Below are 15,460 nucleotides of genomic sequence, written 5' to 3'. Positions count from 1 at the left end.
CTTTGTTTGTATGGTAGAGCTTTTACAAGTATTTTTGTGTTTGTACAATATGACCATGTGACCATATGACCATGTGACCATATGACCATGTGACCATATGACCATGTGACCATATGACCATGTGACCATATGACCATGTGACCATATGACCATGTGACCATATGACCATGTGACCATATGACCATGTGACCATATGACCATGTGACCATATGACCATGTGACCATAATATTGATTGGCATTTTACTTCACTGAAATACACGTGCTATTAGATACGCTTGTCATCAACTTGATGAACAAAAACATTTTGCCATTTGACCAGCGCCAACAACAGTACCTCACTCACTCCTCTCAACAGCCCGTTTGGTATGTGATGATGAGTCACAGTCTACTCCAGAGTGCTGGAGTTAACTAACTCAATCCTTTAAGCAAACAGAATGGGGAAACCCCTGCTGCACTCTCCCAGCACTCAACACTAACAGAGTTACACAAAGTGCTAGTTTCAGATCCAGAGGGGTGGGGGGAGGGAGCCCCCAGACAACAGCCGATGAAAGGCCCTGCCTCCTGGGGTGGGCTGGGGCTGTGGGTCCCCTGGTCTGTAGGCTCTGGAGCTAAGGGCCTTACACCATGAGGTGTCATCACCACAGAGGTGAATACGCCCTGGGTTCCCGTAAGACTCCACATAGCTGTCATTTCCAGGTAATCCCTAGCGCCCGAAGGAATTATCCGGGGCATCTCACAATGTCCGCTTCTTGGCCCCTTGTCAGCATTGAGGCAAGGCTCCTGTGATGACAGACATTCATAACCTGCGTATTGATGGGGTCAATATTATATAATTCTACTGAATATACAATATTTGTATTTTATTTCACTAGGGAAGTCAGAGATATTGATGTCACATTTTTCAAGTAAGTCCTAGTGAGCCTCAAGTGAAATGACTGGTCTATGGAAGAACGTATTTGTCCCTTTTCTATTTATATGGAGAATGGACTGTACATGGTACATGGTACAATGTTTAATTCAATATTCAAAAGCTGTGTCAGTTAACAACGACTGTTTATGTATCTACCATATGTGAGTGATGCTTTATGGGTAAAAGAAAATAGGCCAGCTGGTGTCATAAATATTCCATGATCATCTGATCAACATAGCTTATTGTTGTCATTGTCTACAATGATAGAAATAGAATTTAGATGATAAAAAGCACTGCACGTTTAGTGATAATCTAAGGCACGTTGTGAGATGCCACACACTGGCCCCCAGGGTCCTCCATTGAAGCTGTATGTAAAACGGGGGGGTGTGTGTTTAGTGCATGCAAAGCCGGTTGACACCCCCGTCTGGATACCCATTGAGAGGAGATGGTGACATGCAAATACACCATCCACTCACTGCCTGTTGGGCTGTTTGTGTGTGTCAGTCATAGCCATTCATAGATAGGGAGAGAATAGTTTGATCATGTGATGCAAATTCTGGAAAGATCAGGTGTTTTTAATGATGCAAATTAATTCTGTACTCTATGCATAATGGACTATTTTGAATTTTAATGGACCTTTAACATTTTGAAAATAGATTCAAACATGGATGACAGTATGGGTTTGCCCAGCACTAACTTTCTATAGTGTTGCATTTAGTTTAAAGATCTTTATATTTTAGAAATTCCAAAAGGTCGATTTTCATTCCTAATGGATATGTTAGATGTATGAGCCAGTATATATAGATCTAACAAGATGCCTTGTTATTGTACATGGTTAATGACACATACTGATGACAGGTGAACAAGTTAAACAGTATCTACATTGGACCTCACCTTTTTCCACATAAGCCTGTACCTCATGCTCCACGGTCATGAACAATAGGATCGACTCATTTAAGAGACATTCACTGTGGGGGATGAGCACAAGCTCATATTTTCCATAGTTTATGAACGCCTCATCACATGGCCCTCACGCACAATAGCCCCAGTTGTTTTAATATTTGATTCAAATTTTGTTTATGATTGAGAATTATGATAGGACTTAGTAGTATCAACATTTTCTACTAAATCTGAAAGCTGAAACCTTGGCTACTCATGTTTTAATGATTCAACTAAATGATAGGGACATGACAAGGAAAGGAAAGGTGAGGTTTTAGTGGGCAAGAGTGATTCTCAATTGACAATATCAAAACTAGACCAAGTGGTTTTCGGTCTGCTTTCAAGTTATTGTTACAGAAGTGAAGTGTATTTAGATAGGAACTTGTTTCTCAAGGTGGTTTACAGATTTTTGCAGTTTGCTACAGCAGGAAAATAATCCTGCAGCAACAGGAAATGTGAATTGTTATGTCAATTATAATTAACGTTTATTTCTATGCAAAAATAGCTATTTTAAAAACAAACTTTAGTTTCAAACCTATTCCTCATGTCAAATTTGAAGGGTGCTTTAGTTCAGCATGAGTGGACACATAAAGGACCCCACAGCAAAGAGGCCTGTAGCTACGCATTGGTGCAACTTCGAGAGGATGTGGCCGCCATCTGCGTCCAGTTAGCGCATCACTGCAACCCAGAGAGGAATATGACCACTGTCTGGTCGTGGAAGGAATCTGTCCAGCTGTGCCGCGTCGCAGTAACCATCCAACGCAAATGAAGAGCGCAAGGCCCAGTCTCTATACTACCACTCCGGTTGACAGGGACAAACGGCTCTCTGCAAACAAAGAGAAACAAATCAAGCTATTTGAATGTCAGCGCTTTGCTTTAACCATTTGCTGGCCGTGTACAGGTGGGTTATTTGGGGTTGGTGTTTGCCACGCTGATGGTTGGGAACAATGGCCATGGTCAGGGACTGGGTGAGGACCTCTTCAGTCTGGTCTCCATGGTGGTTAGGGTCCCTGAGGTTGGAGGAGAGAGTTCTCATGTGATCACTGAGGTGAAGTTTCTGTAAGATATGCCACAGTTTAAAGTGCAACTGACAGTGTTGTAAAACCTACTTTGCAGATATGAAACAGTCAAATCAGTCAAAAAATATAAAAATCCCAGTTTATGCTTCAAAACCAACTTTATAAGAGGTTTTAAAAATAGTTTATATTTTACAAAAAAAAGTACATGTCGTACAGTCAGGCATTGTTGGCAGAATAGATGGATGCAGTATTAATATAATTCACCAATACATTTCTAGGTAGTCCCAAAAATATTGCTATCACAGCTGGCCTGGTACATTGTTTGCAGCCTCCACTCATTTCGGGATGCACTACTTCAATATGTTTAACAAAAGCGGATGACTGTAACTACGTCTGGGAATGTCAATTCCATCAAACTAGCAAGGGCAATGATCACAAATCAGTCATAACGTGGCTAGCACACATGTGTCAAACACAAGTCGCCGCGGGCCAAATAGTACAGACAAGCGAGAATAAACGAGTCAACCGTTGAGTCATCTACTTAATTAATTTTAACTGAATGCTTTCGTGTGTCCCATTTACGGCGCGCAGCGTAAGGAAAGTGTACAGACACATGCCACAATCCTAGCTAGGCTACTAAAATGTTGCAGTCTGGCTTCGGTTTTTAAAGCTCGACAATGAATAACTAAAAAACAAAACCTGCAACAAAACACGACGCAACGGAGATAGATGTGGGCCTATTACAATACATTTTAAGTGCACCATACAGCAATGCTGCATTCAAGCGCACCGGTGATCCATGCGGTGCAACAAAAAAAATGAAAACGTTTTTTAAGTTGAAATGTTGCAACAACATACGTTTTGTTATTTTGAGTTATTAAATACTTTTTGATTAGGGTCGCAGCATATTATGCACAATAAAAAACAAGATAACTAACTATACATTAGCAGACACCAGTTCTGATGTTACTTCATTAAAATGTAATACATACATTTAATACATTTTTTATTCAGGAATTAGCCTAATATTTAAATCTAAACTTTTTAAATCTAAAAATATTTTAAAAGTTTAGATTTAAATATTAGGCTAATTCCTGACTAGGCCATTTATTCCACTTATTCCACTTATGGCTATCTTGTTTGTTTAGATATCAGAATTGATATTGTGTTGGTTCTACTTTTCGTATGAGGTAACTATTTGTATCTGTTATCTCTGTGCTTATGTGTATTAGTGTGTGTATTTGATCAAATTATGTTCGCATACTCCGCATACAGTGTGTGTTTGCCCACATGTGTCTGTTGTTCACCCTGTGTGTGTTAGTGTGCTGACACAACCAGTACACCCAGGAGCAGTAGGGCTTCAGTCTTGTTTGCATTGCAGCTGGATGGGGCCTGGTCTTGATGCAAAGTCCCGTGGACGGTTGACTGGCTCCCAGCCTGGATCGGTTTACATAACTGAAGCTGCGTGCAGCCCAGGGCCCGCCACCGCCGTTAATTCACTGTGTGAGTATCCCTTGGACAGAAAATACAGCCAGGGATAGAGGCCATTGTCACTTTGACAGTCTCACCTAATATGAATATGAATATAATATGAATATGAGTTTTATGCCATGTTGCTCTCCCATGACAATTTGTGATTGTAGTGTGATTACATTTCTGCATCGCTGGAGTTTTTAAAGCTCTGCTTGCACTCTGTCACCGTCCTAACAATACAAAAAACATACATTCCTTCTTGCCTTTCTCTTTGTTGGTCTCTATCTCTCTCCCTCTCTCTCTCTCGATCTCTCTCTCTCCTCTCCCTCTCTCTCTCTCTCTGAGTTCAACTCCGACCCTATAGAGACAGTATATCCAGCTCTCTTTAACTATCTCGTGGTGTAGCCCACAATTAAGTCCATGCCTGATTGCAGATGTCAGTCCGTGCTTCACTGACGCCTCTGTTTGGATCCATGTGTGTCAACACCTTGTTAATGCCTCCTCTTGCCACAACCACAGTGACTGGCTCGGGCTCCCCACCCTCACAGCAGCAGTTGTCCCCTGACCTGCTCCTGAATGGAGGCTCATGTTCCACAATAGAGACACATGTAAATGTTCAGCACCGGAGAAGCTGTAACGCACTCCTTATTTTGTTCTAGTTCATTAGGACGGATTTATCTCTTCGTCGTCTGGGTTTCTGACAGGGCAGAGCAGACGGAGGGGATGGAGGGAGGGGTGAGCGGGGGGGGGAAGGAGAGGAAGAGTGGCTTCCCATCAAATTGAGTCTCTGCCTTATTTTTCGTGGAAGTACAATTAACCACGTTGATTCCAACCAGTTTTTGCCCAGTGAGTTGGCAATACATGGGTCCTTCAAACACCTGATATGATATGCTCAATGTTTAATAAGATGTAACCACACAAATATTTCAGCTGCTTGGTGATAAGACATCATCTCTTATCACCACAACTTAACATACAGTACCTGTCAAAGTTCAGACACACCTGCTCATTCAAGGGGATTTCTTTATTTGTACTATTTTCTACATTGTAGAATAATAGTGAAGACATCAAAACTATGAAATAACACATATGGAGTCATAAATAGTTAAATAAAGGAAAACTCTTGAATCAGTCGGTGTGTATAAACTTTTGACTTGTACTGTATGTGAACATTTTTATTACAATGGTATAAACTACTAATACAACCCGTAATTGGTTCTTTGGTCAAAAGTGTTGCAACTCTCTGGTTGTGTACAATTACATCTTTGTTTGTCAGTTCCTGACAAGCTTTTCAACCGCTACTTAAATCCCCACAATTCCTAAACAGGAAGATACAGGTATTCAACAGGTTTCCATTTAGATCTGTGAACACAGTGCTGTGTTTTCACAGCTGTCAAACCTTGACATGTCTTTAAAGCCCTACAGACTGGGGAAAGGACTCTGGCTCCGTACTCACACATCTGTCATGATGATCCGATGTTGAAATTGTTCAATTATTTGATATCACAACATGTTTGTATAATAAGCCTCACTGGTAAGTATTGCTTAGAAAAACAGATAGGTGCTATGAGAAATTTAACACTCTTTCAATGATATGTAAACTGTTAATCAACAGGTGTTTATGTGCAAACTAATGCCAATTCCCAGTCACAGTAAGCCCCTCATAATTATCTTGTGTGATAACAAACCTCTATGTTTATTCACATTACAGGTAGGCTATGCAAATGTAGGATCCTAATTTGATCACTATTTTGTTGCTGAGAAATTTCCTGCACCACAGGAAACGCAGATGAGCTTGATTTACACAAATTCACTGAAAACTCGCAATAACCCATGGTCATATTGACAGTATTGCACTTTTCATGTAGCCTAATTTTGGCCACCGATCAAGCAACATTATGGACTAAATGTTCAAATCCTGTTGCTGCAGGATTATTTTGCTGCGACAATACTATTCAAATTAAGATCCTACACCTGTAGTTTATTGCTCTCGCAATGGCTTCTTCTAGCCTTTCTTTCTTTGACTTTGCCAAAGTAGGGACCTGAGTAGGTTTGCTGTTGTTGTCTGTCATTACTTCAGATGCTTCCTCACAGCAAGACTTGTGTTTTGATAGCAACACACTTGACAAGACACACTGTCAAAATATTTACTGTAGCTTTTGAGGTTTCAGTTCCTCAAGATCAACCATCGGTGTATGATATCTACTGCATCTTTATACTGATCTCAGAACGGACTCAAAGGTAGCCTGAGGTTACATAAAGCAATTTATTGTCGTAATAAACATGATTATAATCTGATCTAATGTCAGGCATTGTTGTATGTTTCACTGCACCTATCTGGTGTCTGTGACCAATAAAACACGTTTTTTTGGGGGGGAGACTTGTTGTGAGTCATAATGTATAGACTAGATACATCCTCAAACTCTCAACAGGACTGATGCAGCTATCTCTGCAACTAGCTCTCACAGTGTCACGTCCGAATTAGACGTTCATCCATGTTTCTCAAACGTCTCATTTCGATGTTGTTGCAAACGTCAAATTTCAAAGGGTTTAAGGTTAAGTTTAGGCATTAACTCCAAATTATTAAGGTTTGGCATTAACTCTGAAATCTTAAGGTTTGGCATTAACTCTGAAATCTTAAGGTTAGGCATTAACTCCGAAATCTTAAGGTTAGGCATTAACTCTGAATGGTTAAGGTTAGGCATTAACTCTGAATGGTTAAGGTTTGGCATTAACTCTGAAATCTTAAGGTTAGGCATTAACTCTGAATGGTTAAGGTAAGGCTTAAGGTTTGGGATAAGCTTAAAACAACCTTTGGATTCAGAGGCAGATGCTTATGCTACTGGGGTGGCAGGTACCCTAGTGGTTAGAGCGTTGGGCTAGTGACCAAAAGGTTGCTGGATCAAATCCCTGAGCTGTCAAGGTAAAAATCTGGTGTTCTGCTCCTGAACAAGGCAGTTAACCCACTTTTCCCTGGTAGGCTGTCATTGTAAATATGAAATTGTTCCTAACTGACTTCCCTAGTTACATAAAGGTTTCTTTTCTTTAATGCCCATCCACAACTCCTGAGCAAAACCGAAACCTACTTGAAGGTAACAGCGCTCACTGTCGCCCCCTAGTGGCAGGTTTCCACGTCATCTCTTGACGTCCTCAGACATGGATGGACGTCGAATACTGACTTGTATCCCGGGTGACCTGGTCTCTGTGACGTGGCTGGGAGTTCGCCATGACCATTCAAACAGGATGCACTGCAAAACAGTCTACTGTGGCAAAAACATGACCTGTGTATGTGTGTATTTGCGTGCCTGTGTCTTCAAATGTGTGTGTTATGCATTAGCAGCTTGTCAGTCTCAAATTCCTCTGTAGCTCAGTTTGTCAGGGGGGAGCTCGCTCTGGTCTGCAGCTCTGCATTCTGAATGGTAAGTATTTGAAGGGAAAGAGGTCTTAAACAAAGCTCCTGGCATGACGTTTCTTTCCCGTGCCTCCTGCAAAGTCTGTTGCTGTGGGATTTGAACCTCCTCAATCACTGACACTTGTGGATTATCTGTACTCAAGGCAAAGAGCCAACACAAGCCACATCTTGTGTGCAGGCATTCAGGTACTCGTATGCTGCATTTTATTCTCATTGTGGGTAGGTTTCCCTAAAGATCACTGCTGGAGGCATAACGTGGCTAATTATACCACAATTTGGATCCTGTGTTGTTTTGAATTCATTTAATGTGACTCTTTCCAAACATAGATTAACCCATTTAAAACAGACAGATAGAACGTATATTGTTTCATTGATAACTGTTACATTAACATCATATATACATGACATGATTGCGGATTCCTCAGGCACTTTGTAAGACGACTACTATGGGGCCTTCCTAAGTGGTCGGAGGTGCCTTGGGCTTGTGGCAAGGATATCTGCACCAGGGGTGAAAAGGTGAGCCCATTGTGAAGGAAACACACATACAGTAGGAAGTGACCCAACAATGTGGATAATCTCCCTCAACAGGCACCGACTCATTACTCTTTGCTTGCAGGTGCAGGTGTATTATCCTTTTTCTATTGATACATAGTTGAATTGTCTGGCTACTCCATTTGTTACCTTCCAGGTCTTTGTGTGGTTTTATATGGGAGTTTATGGACTATTTAGATTGCGGTTTCCTTTATATGACTTATATAATCAAACTCTTGCCAAAAATGTAAACCACAGGAGTGCAACTGTGACCAACTGGGTTTCAAACCTGGGTCTTCTGCACACCATAACACTGTGTTAGCCTGCTGAGCTAAAGCCTAAGCCTTAGTTCAGGGAGCTGATGCAGGTATTCAGGACTCAGGTAAGGTGGATGATGTTACAAACATAATCATCACTGTTTTGACACAAAATGAACGACTGAGGAGTTCCCGTCTTGTCGGTCAACATGTCATTATGGATCACCACTCCACATGTCACAATGCTGACCTCTGACCCAGGAAGGACTCACCTCCAGCTTTACATGTGGCACCGCCTGCTAAGATGTGGTGGTGTTTTGGTTGGTAGGGGGCTTGAGGTATGTACTTAGATGCTCGACCTGCTGTATTTGAATAACCTGACAATTAAAGTAACCTTTCCTTTCTCTGGTTCCTATGGTTGTGTTAGACATAAAGGGCCGGGCGAAACCATGTGTGAGTGTGTGTATGTGCGTGTCTGATAGTCTGGATGTGTGTGTGTTCGATCCGACGGATCGGTCATGCGTAGAGGGAGTTTTCAGCACAGCACAATGCTTCTCTATGGGTGTGACTCCCAGTTGGATTACTGTAGGAGAATGAGACCCAGCAGAGGACTGGTTCCACTAGCTAGCTCTGAGGGGAAACGTCCCTGTACTTTCTCACCGAAACTCATTGCTGGGCTCAGCCCCGAAACACTAAAGCCTTGTTCAAACTGCAGGCCTTAATGTTAAAATCAGTTTTGCTTTTCAAATCCATTTTGGACTACTGACTGTCCAAACAGCAAGTTACAAGTGACCAGATCAGATTTGTGTGTGTACAGACAGCAGTAATTTTCTGACATGGCTACGCTAGTTGTTATAGTAATGATGGGTGTGTGTGCAGTGGTGTAGGCTGATTGGTGGTGGTGCTCGTGGTTCCTATCACTAGGAAGTTATGTAACAAGCTAAGGTGACAACAATGCCATGGACATTTCCCAGTTCCTTTGAACTTTCAAAATTGTAGGGTAAGATCATGTTTAAAGCCTCAAAGGATTTTTACATTTATTTAACTAGGAAAGCCAGTTAAGACCAAATTCTTATTTACAATGACAGCCTACCACAGCTAAACACTTGGCCAATTGTGCACCGCCCTATGGGACTCAATCACAGCCAGGTACTAGACAGGAATTGAACCATGGACTATAGTGACACCTCTTGCACTGGGATGCAGTGCCTTAGACCGCTGCACCACTCAGGAGCCCAAAAGGATTACATGATCCAACTTTCAAAACAAGTCCCTTTTGGCTAGCCACAGCAGTCAACTAGCTAGCTAGGTAGATGTTTAGCTTTCTAATCAAATCAAATCAAATTGTATTTGTCACATGCGCCGAATACAACAGGTGTAGACCATACAGTGAAATGCTTACTTACAAGCCCTTAACCAACAATGCAGTTTTAAGAAAAATAAGTGTTAAGTAAAAAAATTGATAAGTAAAAAATATAAAATAAAAGTAACACATAATTAAACAGCAGCAGTAAAATAACAATAGCGAGGCTATGTACAGGGGGTATCGGTACAGAGTCAATGTGCGGGGCACCAGTTAGTTGAGGTAAATGAGGTAATATGTACATGTAGGTAGAGTTAAAGTGACTATGCATAGATAATAAACAGAGTAGCAGCAGCGTAAAAGAGGGGTCTGAGTAGCCCTTTGATTTGCTATTCAGGAGTCTTATGGCTTGGAGGTAGAAGCTGTTAAGAAGCTTTTTGGACCTAGACTTGGCGCTCGGGTACCGCTTGCTTTGCAATACTGGAGAGAACAGTCTATGACTAGGGTGGCTGTAGTCTTTGACCAATTTTAGGGCCTTCCTCTGACACCGCCTGGTATAGAGGTCCTGGATGGCAGGAAGCTTGGCCCCAGTGATGTTCTGGGCCGTACACACTACCCTCTGTAGTGCCTTGGGGTCAGAGTCCGAGCAGTTGCCATACCAGGCAGTGATGCAACCAGTCAGTCTCCTGAGGGGGAATTGGCTTTGTCGTGCCCTCTTCACAACTGTCTTGGTGTGTTTGGACCATTCTAGTTTGTTGTTGATGTGGACACCAAGGAACACGAAGCTCTCAACCTGCTCCACTACAGCCCTGTTGATGAGAATAGGGGCGTGCTCGGTCCTCCTCTTCCTGTAGTCCACAATCATCTCCTTTGTCTTGATCATGTTGAGGGAGAGGTTGTTGTCCTGGCACCAAATTTTCTCCCTATTGGATGTGTCATCGTTGTCGGTGATCAGGCCTACCACTGTTGTGCGGCAAACTTGATGATGGTGTTGGAGTCGTGGCCATGCAGTCATGAGTGAACAAGGAGTACACATTCACAAATTTGTTTGTAAACCATTAACAAGCTAGTTAGCTACCACATGTTCTTGTCAAAATGTCAACAGAGTAGCTATATGAATGTGACTACAAACCACCTACGAAGGTGGTTTGAAGTGTGGCTTGAAATATCTAATTCTATGTGCTTTTTGGCTTTTCAGACTGCAGAAAAAAGAACAGATTCGAATAAGAGAGGCAAATAAATAGGATTTGAGTTACTTCAAACTGCCAATTTGAACAAGCCTTTAGTGACATTTCACAGTAGCTTGACAAATTAGGCCAATGTCAAGGTCTTTGCCATCAGCAAAAGATGACTTAGTTGAGTCACTGACTAACTGTGCCATTGAAATCTGGTCTAAACTCGTTATTCAAGCCAAGGGCCTTACAGACCGACCGGTTGATTGGTTAGCAACAAAACCCATGCTTGCACAACTATGGGGAAAAACAGGCTTGGCTTAGATTGTTGACAACATGTAAACTATATTTAGTCTCCAAAAGTTTATTGAAAACATACATATATTTGCACAATGAGCATTTGTTGTCTCAAATACATTGTTACAGTTGTTGGTTAGCTAGCTAGCTAATTTGAGCCATATTAGCATTGACATGAAATCAGTCAAAACACCTCAAAACAAGACATGGCATCAGGAACAAGACAAAACTAGCTGAAACAAACGATCCACCTACGATTCCCTACGTGGCAGCTTGTCATTGCTGCTAGCTATCTGACCGTTCAGAATCATAACAACGCACAGCTTCTGGCCCCATTCCAACCCCTCTATGGGTGATCTGTCGACCTGTTTGGAGGTAGATACATATAAACAGAAAGATCAGAGGGAAAGTAAGTAGTAATACATTTTCAAATATGAACATGATGACTATGTTTGTAAAACTGAAATGTTGACATTTTCAAATCTTCAAAGACCTAAGATGAGCGATCATTATAGGCCTTAAGACTAGAGTTTGTACGAACGGCCCATGTGTGTTCTGTACAGTACAATATCAATGGAAGATAGGCATGTCCATTCTACATTATATATTTCACGTTGTGCCCTGCTGAATGCAGCCCTGAATTGGTCTTCCACCACACCCCTCAGCTGATTGGTTAATTAGGTGAATTAGCTTGATTGACCCCAGGTGTGGCTACTTAGCATATTAGACAAGACTCTATATAGAAGGATGGTTGGTACACCTGATTCTCTGTGAGGCTGTCCACTTTAGGCTGTCCACTTTATGTGGCTGTCCACTTTATGTGTGTTTGCTACTGACTGTATTTGAATTGAGTTTGTATTTGCACTCCAGATGCTCTCCCACTGAGCTACTTTGCATGCTGTGCGGTGGCCCTTAACCCAGCAGCACCAGGAGAGCTCTGTTTGATGCTCTGTTTGTCCTGCCCTTCCACCAAGTACACATCTAACTTGTGTGAGCTTGGAAATGTGTAGCTTTTATTGTATTTAAACACATTTCAATAAATCAAATGTATTTCTAAAGCTCTTTTTACATCACCTTTTTACAGGCCAGATATGTAAACTGAAGGACCTACCATTTTAAAATAAGTCGTCCTAATAAGGGGACTAACTGCCAATGGAAATCTAATTCGTATGGATGTATATTTGTATTCATATTACAACCACAGCATAGTATGAGGTTTTTGTGTTTTCTTGAGTCCTCTATAGGACAGCACCCCAGGGTGCCTCTTTCCTTCTGTCCCCCTCCCCCATCCTCCTACCTCCCCCTGCCAGATTCCTGTGTAAGCCTGACAGACGGCATCACAGGGAGACAGGACACATGTTGAGATCTGAATCCCGATCCGGAAACACCAGCCAGGGAACGTCCACTATCTTGAAGGGCTGCCAGACGTAGTGTGGTGTCAGACACCCTGCATGCTGCACCCCCATGGTGTTGTTAGCACACACACATACAGACATTGAACACACGTGTGAACACACACAGCCACGGAGCATGTACACGTGCCAAGACACGCACACACACACATCAACTTTCCTGAGAACCAGCTGCCAAGGCCTCCTATAACACCCACGGTCTCTCTCTCTCTCCCTTTCTCTCTTCTTCTCTCTTCCCTGTAGCCGTCTGACCCGTCTTACTGCCTCGTTTGTCATCTCCCTTCGCTGGCTGTGTGAGCGGTAGCTGACAGACGGGGTATAAGCCTGTCTGGTGTTGAGAGCCGGGCTTTCCACGCTGAATAGAGAAACTATGCACCAACGCCGGAGGGAAGCATGTAACGACACACACTGGCACACTCCCCCACTGAGAGCTGCCTTAGTCTTTTTCTCTCTATATTGGGTAGTCTAGCTCGCTCTCTCTCTCTTTCTCTCTCTTTTTCTCTCTCAATTCAATTCAAGGGCTTTATTGGCATGGGAAACATATGTTAACATTGCCAAAGCAAGTGAAAGAGATAAACAAAAGTGAAACAAACAATATAAAATGAACAGTAAACATTACACTCACAAAAGTTACAATGGAATAGAGACATTTCAAATGTCATATTATGGCAATATACAGTGTTGTAAAGATGTGCAAATAGTTAAAGTGCAAAAGGGAAAATAAATAAACAGATATGGTAGTTTATCATAATTGGATTTGTTTTCAAATTATTTTTGGGTCTGTTTAATCTGAGGGAAATATGTGTCTCTAATATGGTTATTTATACATTTGGCAGGAGGTTAGGAAGTGCAACGCAGTTTCCACCTCATTTTGTGGGCAGCCTGCACATAGCCTGTCTTCTCTTGAGAGCCAGGTCTGCCAATGGCGGCCTCTCTCAATAGCAAGGCTATGCTCACTGAGTCTGTACATCTCTCTCTCACTCTTTCTCTCGCTCTGTCTCTGTCTCTGTCTCTCTCTCTTACACTTACTTCCCTTTTATCTGACTACCTCTCCTGTCTTGGGGCCCCTCCCGCCTCATTTTACTTCACTAGAACAAGAGAATGGCCTTTGATTTATACTGGTGTGTGTGCTTGTGTGTGTACGCGGTGTGCATGTGTATGGCTGATGGGTGGGCATTATTGAGCATGTAGAAAAATGTTGGACATGTCTGCAGGTGGTTTGGACGGCAGTGTTGCGGTCTACTGTGATCTGGGGTTGCACAGTGTGAAAAGCAGGCTGCCACCATGTGTGATTCAGATGCCAAATATGATGAAGTGTTATAGCGCCACCGCCGTGCCTCTGCTTGCCGTAGCTGGCTGGGCCACCGCATAATATTGTCTCTTAAAGGCCCAGTCCGTTATTTTGCAGTCGTTTTTGATCATCCAAATGAATGCTGTTTGTTTTTAAATGAAGGAGTAGGCCTTTAATGCAGAAAGCTAGATACATTATTATTGTTGTTTTTCAAATGGAGTAGGCCTTTAATACAGACAAAGTGACAGGCAGCTTCCTCGTCTGTAGTTTCATAGTCATTGCAAAACACAGCCATTGCTCCTGGTTGTTTTTCCAACTTCAACTGTTTTATGAATTCCATTTAAATCAAAACGCCTCATTTCTGGATGCAAGAGTAGAGTCAGCAAACTATCATTTCTGTGATTTATACTGAACAAAAATATAAATGCAACAATTTCAAAGATTTTACTGAGTTACAGTAAATATAAGTTCATATAAGGAAAGGCGCAAATCTATGGATTTCACATAACTGGGCAGGGGCGCAGCCATGGTTGGGCCTTGGAGGGCATAAGCCCACTAACTTGGCAGCCAGGCCCACCTATTGATGAGCCAGGCACAGTCAATCAGAAATACTCCTCAGTGGGTGGGCCGGATGTGGAGGTCCTGAGCTGGCGTGGTTACATGGGGTCTGCGGTTGTGAGGCCGGTTAGACGTATTGCCAAATTCTCTAAAATGATATTCGAGGCAGTTTATGGTAGAGAAATGAACAATTAAGTTCTCTGGCAACAGCTCTGGTGGACATTCCTGCATTCAGCATTCCAATTGCATGCTCCCTCAAAACTTTGGCATTATGTGGTGTGACAAAACTGCACATTTTAAATGGGTCTTTTATTCTCCCCAGCACAAGGTGCATCTGTGTAATGATCATGCTGTTTAATCAGCTTCTTGATATGCCACACCTGTCAGGTGGATGGATTATCTTGGCAAATAAGAAATTCTCACTAACAGGGATGTAAGCAAGTTTGTGCATAAAATTTGAGAGAAATATGTTTTTTTTAGTATGGAACATTTATTTCAGCTCATGAAACATGGGACCAACACTTTACATGTTGCACTTATATTTTTGTTCAGTGTAATATTTAAGTGAGTTCAACAGTAAAGTAAATTCTGTGGTTGTTTGGCAGTTTGAACTTTCTTTTACAAAATGTCTGACACTCCATATACATCAAGGGATGCATTAAACACTTGAATGAGTTTCCTGGTTCCCCATGGTCTTTTGAGGTAAATCATCATTATTTGAACGAGTAGGTGGCCTGTAAATATTTAATGAGGCTCTTGTGAAAGTCATGTCTGAAGAACCAATGAAATGTGTTCAGTAATTGTAACATATTGTCTGACATTTAAATACCACAAGCTGTTATATCTCATCTCTCGTCACGGTTTTGAATAGCAGGCCCTGTTGAG

The sequence above is a fragment of the Oncorhynchus tshawytscha genome, unplaced genomic scaffold (genome assembly GCF_018296145.1).
Source record: "Oncorhynchus tshawytscha isolate Ot180627B unplaced genomic scaffold, Otsh_v2.0 Un_contig_6829_pilon_pilon, whole genome shotgun sequence".
NCBI classification, from domain to species: Eukaryota; Metazoa; Chordata; class Actinopteri; order Salmoniformes; family Salmonidae; genus Oncorhynchus; species Oncorhynchus tshawytscha.
This window is presented reverse-complemented; position numbering follows the sequence as displayed.